At 43.4% G+C, this 8447-nt stretch overlaps 1 pseudogene; it reads left to right on the forward strand.

The window, feature by feature from the left end:
* Nucleotides 1–273: 273 nt before the first annotated feature.
* On the forward strand, nucleotides 274–7847 carry LOC149122739 (transmembrane protein 184C pseudogene; annotated as a pseudogene).
* The last annotated feature ends 600 nt before the right edge of the window (nucleotides 7848–8447 follow it).

Below are 8447 nucleotides of genomic sequence, written 5' to 3' on the forward strand. Positions count from 1 at the left end.
GTAAGCTGCGTATTCCACACAAAGGCTGCAGAAATCCTGTATACTGCATATGCCTGCTCCCAGGATACAGAACTCTTAACAACTGCTTCTCTCTACACCCAGGATACAGAATTGCTGTAAGCTATGTCTCTCTACACACAGGTTACAGAACTATGGTAAACTGCCTCTCTCTACACACAGTTACAGAACTCTCCTAAGCTGTGTCTCCTAAACTCAGGCTACAGTATTCCCATATACTGCGTATGCCTACTCCAGGATACAAAACACCCGTAAATGGCGTCTCTCTACACAATGGTTACAGAACTCCTGTAAGCTGCGTCTCTCTACACCCAGATTACAGAACTACGGTAAGCTGCCTCTCCTACACTCAGCCTACAGCAATCTTGTATAATGCATATTCCTAATCCCAGGCTACAGAACTCTTGTAAACTGCTTCTCTCTACACACAGGACACACAACTACTGGAAACTGCATTTCCGTTCACATAGGTTATAGAACGCCCCGTAAGCTGTGTCTCTCACACTGACGTTATAGAAAACCCAAATATTTTGTATTGCTAGTCCCACACTACAGAACTCTGTGAACTGCTTCTTCTACACCCAGGTTACAGAAATCCCCTAAGCTGCATCTCTCTACACTCAGGTGCAGAACTCCTGTAAGATGTGTCTCTCTACACCCAGGTTACAGAACTCCTGTAAGCTGAGTCTCTCTACACCCAGGTTAGAGAACTCCCATTAGCTGTGTCTCTGTACACCCAGGTTATAGAACTCTGGTAAGCTGTGTCTCCTACACTCAGGCTACAGAAATCCCCTATACTGCATATGCCTACTTCCAAACTACAGAACTCCCATAAACTGCATATCCTACACTCAGGATACAGAACTCCCATAAACTGCGTCGCTCTACAACCAGGTTACAGAACTCTCGTAAGCTGCGTCTCCTACACTAAGGCTACAGAAATCCCCTACACTGCATATGCCTACTTCCAAACTACAGAACTCCCATAAACTGCATATCCTACACTCAGGATACAGAACTCCCATAAACTGCGTCACTCTACAACCAGGTTACAGAACTCTCGTAAGCTGCGTCTCCTACACTAAGGCTACAGAAATCCGTATAATGCGTATTCCTACTCCCAGGCTACCGAACTCACGGAAACGGCATCTCTCTACACCCAGGTTTCAGAACTTCCGTAAGCTGCATCTTGTAAACTGAGGCTACAGAATTCCCATATACTGCACATGCCTGCTTCCAGGCTACAGAACTCCTATAAACTGCGTCTCTCTTCACCCGGGTTATAGAACTCTTGTGTACTGTGTCTCCTACACTCAGGGTACAGAAATCCAGTATATTGCGTATACCTACTCCCAGGCTACAGAATTGTGTAAAATGCTTCTCTCTATACCCAGGATACAGAACTACCGTAAGCTGCATCTTTCTACATGCAGGATATAGAACTACCGTATATTGTGTATTCCTATTCCCAGGCTACAGAACTCTTGGAAACTGCTTTTCTCTACACCCAGGATACAGAACTGCTGTACACTGTGTCTCTCTAAACGCAGGAAGCAGAACTCTCATATACTGCATATGCCTACTCCCAGCCTACAGAAATCTTCTAAACTGCTTCTCTCTATACCCAATCTACAGAACTCCCGTAAGCTGTGTCTCTCTAAACCCAGGTTACAGAACTCCCGTAAACTGCGTCTCCCTACATCTCAGCTACAGAAATCCCGTATAATGCGTATGCCTGCTCCCAAGCAACAGAACTCCCGTAAACTTTGACTCCTACACTTAGGCTACAGAACTCCCATAAACTGCGTCTCTCTACACCCAGGTTAGAGAACTCTCGTAAGCTGTGTCTCCTCCACTAAGGCTACAGAAATCCGTATAATGCGTATTCCTACTCCCAGGCTACCGAACTCAAGGAAACGGCATCTCTCTACACCCAGGTTACAGAACTTCTGTAAGCTGCATCTTGTAAACTGAGGCTACAGAATTCCCGTATACTGAGTATGCCTACTCCCAGGCTACAGAGATTTTGTAAACTGCTTCTCTCTATACCCAGGATAGAGAACTCCCAGAAACTGCATCTCTCTACACCCAGGTTACAGAACTCCTGTTAGCTGTGTCTCTCTACCCACATGTTATAGAACACTGGTAAGCTGCTTCTCCTACACTCAGGCTACAGAAATCCCATATGCTGCATATGCCTTCTCCCTTCCTACAGACTCCCATAAACTATGTCTCTCTACACCCAGGTTACAGAACTCCGGGAAGCAGCATCTCTCTACAACCAGGTTACAGAAATCCTGGAAACAGCCTCTCTCTACACCCGGTTACAGGACTCTCCTAAGCTGCGTCTCCAACACTCAGGCTACAGAAATCCGGTATACTGCGTATGCCTACTCCCAGACTACAGAACTCTTGTAAACTGTTTCTCTCTACATGCACCTTACAGAACTCCCATATGCTGCGTCTCCAACTCCCAGTCTACAGATCTGCCTTATAATGTGTATACCTACTCCCGTGCTACAGAACTCTTGGAGCCGGCGCCGCGGCTCACTAGGCTAATCCTCCGCCTAGCGGCGCCAGCACACCGGGTTCTAGTCCCGGTCAGGGCGCCGGATTCTGTCCCGGTTGCCCCTCTTCCAGGCCAGCTCTCTGCTGTGGCCCAGGAGTGCAGTGGAGGATGGCCCAGGTGCTTGGGCCCTGCACCCCATGGGAGACCAGGAAAAGCACCTGGCTCCTGGCTCCTGCCATCGGATCAGCGCGGTGCGCTGGCCGCAGCGCGCCGGCCGCGGCGGCCATTGGAGGGTGAACCAACGGCAAAAGGAAGACCTTTCCCTCTGTCTCTCTCTCTCACTGTCCACTCTGCCTGTCAAAAAAAAATAAAAATAAAAAAATAAAAAAAAGAACTCTTGGAAATGGCTTTTCATTACACCCAGGATACAGAACTGCCATAAGCTGCTTCACTACACCCAGGATACAGAACTCCCCTATACTGCATATGCCTACTCCCAGGCTACAGAAATCTTGTAAACTGCTTCTTTCTACACCCAGGGTACAGAACTGCCATAAGCTGTGTCTCCCTATACCCAGGTTACAAAACTCCCATAAACTGCATCTCTGCACCCGGGTTACAGAACTCTCATCAGCTGGGTCTTTCTACACCCAGGTTACAGAACTCCCGTAAGCTGCGACTCATACACTCAGGCTACAGATCTCCCCTATAATGTGTTTTCTTACTCCCCAGATATATAACTCTTATAAACTGCTTCGCTCTACACCCAGGACACAGAACTGCCATAAGCTGTGTCTCTCTACGCACAGGATACAGAACTCCCCTATACTGAGTATGCCTACTCCCAGGCTACAGAACCCTTGTAAACTGCTTCTCTCTACACCCAGGTTAGAGAACTCCCATAAACTGCCTCTCTCTACACCCAGGTTACAGAACTCCTGTTAGCTGTGTCTCTCTACACATGGGTTATAGAACTCTGGTAAGCTGCGTCTCCTACACTCAGGCTACAGAAATCCTGTATAGGGCATAGGCCTACTCCCAGGCTACAGAACTCTTGTAAACTGCTTCTCTCTACACACAGGATACACAACTCCTGGAAACTGCATTTCCCTTCGGCCAGGTTACAGAACGCAAGTAAGCAGCGTCTCCCACACTCTGGTTATAGAAAACCCACATATTACGTATTGCTACTCCCATGCTACAGAATTCTGTAAAGTGCTTCTCTCTACACCCAGGTTACAGAACTCTTCTAAGCTGAATAAGGACATGGGCTGGCTGATATCTACACATGACTGTCTCTGAGGTAGGCACAGAAAAGTCATAAAGTGAGCACCCACTTTCTCTTCCACTTCTGCCACTATTTCACTCACATCTCTGCCTGTTTGGTGACCCAGCTTCACAAGGTATGTTTTTTTCTTGCAGTCTTACATTTAGCTGGGTTCTTTGAAGGGACTGTCCTTAATACTTGGGAATGCTGGCTGCATTTACTGGCAGGATTGGCAGCTACAAAAGTGGGCATCTGCTGCATGATGCTACACACTGCATGAGCCTTGGGCAATTTGGAGGAGAGACACTGGGATCTTTTCTTCCTCTGAATGGTGCAGCAATGTGCAGCGTGACCATAACAGAAAATGACTTGAAGTATTTTGTAGATGGTGTTGGTGCAATCAAATTGACATTTAGGGTTCAAAGTCTGAGGGGCTGTAAGGTAGAGTCAACCAAACATGTAGATGAAAATAGGGTGTCTCCAGAGGCAGATTCTCTCCCTTGGACATATCAAATACCTATGAAATGGATCTGTTTTCAAGACATTCCCTTTTTAAAAATATTTTTATTTATTTGAAAGTCAGACATACACAGAGAGAGAAAGAGAGGGAGAGGGAGAGAGAGAGAAAAAGAGAGAGATAGAGAGGTCTTCCATCTGCTGGTTCATTCCCCAATTGGCCACAAGGGCTGGAGTTGCACGGATCCAAAGCCAGGAGCCAGGAGCTTCTTCTGGGCCATCTTCTACTGATTTCCCAGGTCATAGCAGAGAGCTGGATCAGAAGTGGAGCATCCAGGACATGAATTTGCTCCCATATGGGATGCTGGTACTGTAGGCAGTGGCTTTGCCTGTGATGTCACAGTGCTGATCCCAAGTTATTTCTTAAAATAAGACACCCAGTTGCAAGTCACTGACATTAAGTGCTGTACAAGTACTTTGCAGTTTTGCTCTAGTAATTCAAACTCTCTTCTGACCTTTCAGAAATTCTTTCCTCCTTTTCTTATGACTATGCTGCATGCCATCAGCCCTCTCCTCATTCAGGTAGTTGCTCCACCTTGTCTATATTTTGGGTGAAAGCAGAGCCTGTAGCTAGCCAACCAGTGGAAAGGGTGTGTGAGACACTGGCCACTGAACTGGTGGGGTCATGTGTGGTCTGCTGCTTCCAAGAAATGAGAATCTATATCAGTGGAGTGTGCTCCCAATCACCAGCAGCAGTATGATCCACCAGCCTTGCCCAGAGTAATTCCACAGTCACCTCATTAAGTGTTGCCCTGGTCCTCACCACCTCTCTCCACTCATGACCCACCCTTGGCTAGAGGACTGTGCTGCAAGAGGGTGTCTACCCAAGAGGCCTGGGGTCAGTGGTGACCCAGACTGTTGTAGACAACCAGCCCAGCCTGTGGGAGGGAGAAAACTAGTTCCTATACTTCAACTCACAGTCAAGCTTTACTTTCTAGCAAAGATAGCATTGGGAAGACATTTTGCTTAGCAGTTAAGATGTCATTTTGGATGGACGGTGCTGCAGTTTAGTAGCTTAAGCCTCCACTTGCAGCACTGGCAACCCATATGGGTGTCAGTTCATGTCCTGACTGCTCCTCTTCTGATCCAGCTATCTGCTGAAGGCCTGGGAAAGCAGCAGATGGCACAAGGGTTTGGGTGCCTGCATCCATATGGGAGACTGAAAGAAGCTCCTGGCTCCTGGCATTGGATTGGCCCAGTTCTGGCCATTGCAGCCATTTGGAGAATAAACCAGAGGATGGGAGACCTCTCTCTGTTTGCCTCTCAAATAAAAGATTAAATCTTTTTTAAAAGGATGACATTTGGGAACACAGTGTTCCACATTGTGTACTTGGGTTCACATCTTGGCTTTGGATGCTTACTCTACCCTGCTGCCAGTACAGACCCCGAGCGGCAGTGCTGACTGCTCAGCTGGTAGGGTTCCCCACTCATTTGGGAGCCTTGCATTGAGTTCCAGCTCCTAGCTTTAGGCTGAACCAGATCTACGTTGTTGGTGTTTGAGAAGAGAACCAACAGATGGGAGCTCTGCTACTGTCTCTCTAAAATAATATTTTAAATGTTTTTTCATTGTAAAACAAGACAGCATGGAAAACACAAATATTGAGTTTCAAGAAAACCTATAATTGTATCACACAATTAACATCGTGGGTATTTATTTCTACACAATAAGTGATTGTCAGTATAAATTAGCCCTACATTTTTATAAACTCTCTATTCAAAGCATATCCTCAAACTAATTCAATTAATTTCAAAAGGATTTATTAAATGCTAGAATATGTTGAAGTTATGAATGAATTTTATCGAGTAATGGTCTAATGTAAATGATTATCATATGTTTACACTATTGGAAATCAATCTATTATTTTTCACTTTATGTTTCTGTGTGGGAGCAAACTGTTGAAATATTTACTTAATGTATATTAAGCTGATCTTCTGTATATTAAGAGAATTGAAAATGAATCTTGATGTAATGGAAGGGGAGAGGGGGTGGGAAAGGGGAAGGCTGCAGGTGGGAGGGACATTATGGGGGGGGAAGCCATTGTAATCCATAAGTCATACTTTGGAAATTTATATTCATTAAATAAAAGTTTAAAAAAAATGAATGAATTTTATCGAGTAATGGTCTAATGTAAATGATTATCATATGTTTACACTATTGGAAATCAATCTATTTGGACTATTTTGGCATCAACATAATTTTGTCTAATATCTCTTTATGAAGAAATCTAGACTATAAATCAATTGAATAGTGTTTCATGTTTTTGTTGCCTAATGACAAATTGCCTTCATCGAAATTTATAGTTATTCTTTCAGCACTAGTGTTATGTGTTCATCAAACATAGTTATATTGATACATTTGTTTGAAAACAATATGTGACATCAGTATAATTGCTTAAATTTTCTCAAGTTTAACTTGGGGGCCTGAGTTATGGTTGATCGGTTCTGTAATCTAATTAAGTCTTTGAACCTGACTATTTTCCTTTTCTGTATGAATTTCAGTGTTGTATGTTACTAGAATTCTGAAAAAAATTCACAGGAATTTTTTAGGCATCATCTAAACATCATAATTTCCAAAGAGTAAAAATTACTACAAACCATGATTTTCTATGATTATTTCTTTGGATAATGTGCACTTTATATTTTAAAAAAATCAGGGAACACATTTCACTGTGACTCATGACCTAAAATTTTGTTAAGTTTATGAACTCAAAATTGAGGTGTAAATATCTTCTACCTCTGTTGGTGTCAGTGATAGCATTGTCCTAAGGCTGAGCATAAGTGGTTTGTCAGGTACTCTGGATACATTGTTGCTTTAATCTGTGAGCTGGTTGGGATACATGATGAAGGAAACATTAACTTTTCAAATGTTTGGAATTGCTTGGTAATAATAAATATGTCACAATTGTTTGCCAGTACTTTCTCTTGCTATTTTATAAATTATTAAAGGAAGAACGCAGTCCCACCTGTTGGCAGATTTCTTTCTGTAAAGCTGGTGATTTTTGTTTCTTTCTGAAGCAGCAGTTATTGCTTTGTTGGTGAAAGTTGGTATTACTACTGAAACATTTATATTGGATTGGAAAACTGTAGACGCTGTGACTACAGAACTCCAGAATTTCTGTATCTGTATTGAGCTGTCCCTTGTTACTACTGCTCATTATTCTACTCTCTCATATAAACCCTATGACCAAGAAGAGGAAGAGTGCTCATGCTTTGATTCCTGCCTTGCTGTGTGGGATGTTTCAGATATTAGAGGTATTTCTGAAAATGTTAAGGCATGTTGGCCAGAGGACATCCTAGTAAAAAAAAATTCCTCAGAATCAAGATCAAAATGAACATACAAGCTGGTTATCATCACCATCACAAGATGCAATGTCTGTTGCCTCTTCTATGCCACCTTCACCTGTGGGTCACTACCAAGGGTTTGAATACACTGTGACTCCCTAGACAGCACCTACTATGACCAAGCTGTCTGATGAAATACTTAGTGATGCTACAGAGGAGAAGAAAGAACCTTTAGAGAAATCTGTGGACTCCTAAGCAGTAAGAAAAAGCAAATTGTGTTAGAACCATGATATTCCATTTTCTGGTATCTCTTATGGAGCAGGATTTTTTGCTTGGGACAAGCCATAAATTATGGAAAATTCAAACATGATAATAGTGGAAAACCCAGTACAAATGCTGGATTTACATATATGAGATTTTTAAGATTTATTTTTCATTTATTTGAAAGGCAGAATTAGAGAGAGAGGAGGAGTGATACAGAGAGAGAGATCTTCCTTGCACTGGTTCACTCCCCAGATGGCTGCAATGCCCTTGGCTAGGCCAGGCTGAAGCCAGAATCCCAGAGCTTCTTCCAAGTCTCCCAGGCAGGTAGCAGGGGCCAAAGTACTTGAGCCATCTTCCACTGCTTTTCCCAGACTATTATATGTTTTTCTAAGATGACTGTATATATTTTCTTTGCTTTTGAGGACAGCTTCTGGGGTGATTGGATTTTTTTGAAGTCTTCACAAGCCAGCCAGAGCCTATGCTTTCTTCACAAAATTCAGAATTTTTAGCTATATTTTATTTGAAAGGGAGAGAGAGAGAGAGAGAATTTTGCATTCATTGCTGCATTCCCCAAATGGCTGTAACAGCTGA

Source organism: Oryctolagus cuniculus, chromosome 13, assembly GCF_051225735.1.
Source record: "Oryctolagus cuniculus isolate XC-2025 breed Fujian yellow rabbit chromosome 13, ASM5122573v1, whole genome shotgun sequence".
In the NCBI taxonomy this organism is placed as follows: Eukaryota; Metazoa; Chordata; class Mammalia; order Lagomorpha; family Leporidae; genus Oryctolagus; species Oryctolagus cuniculus.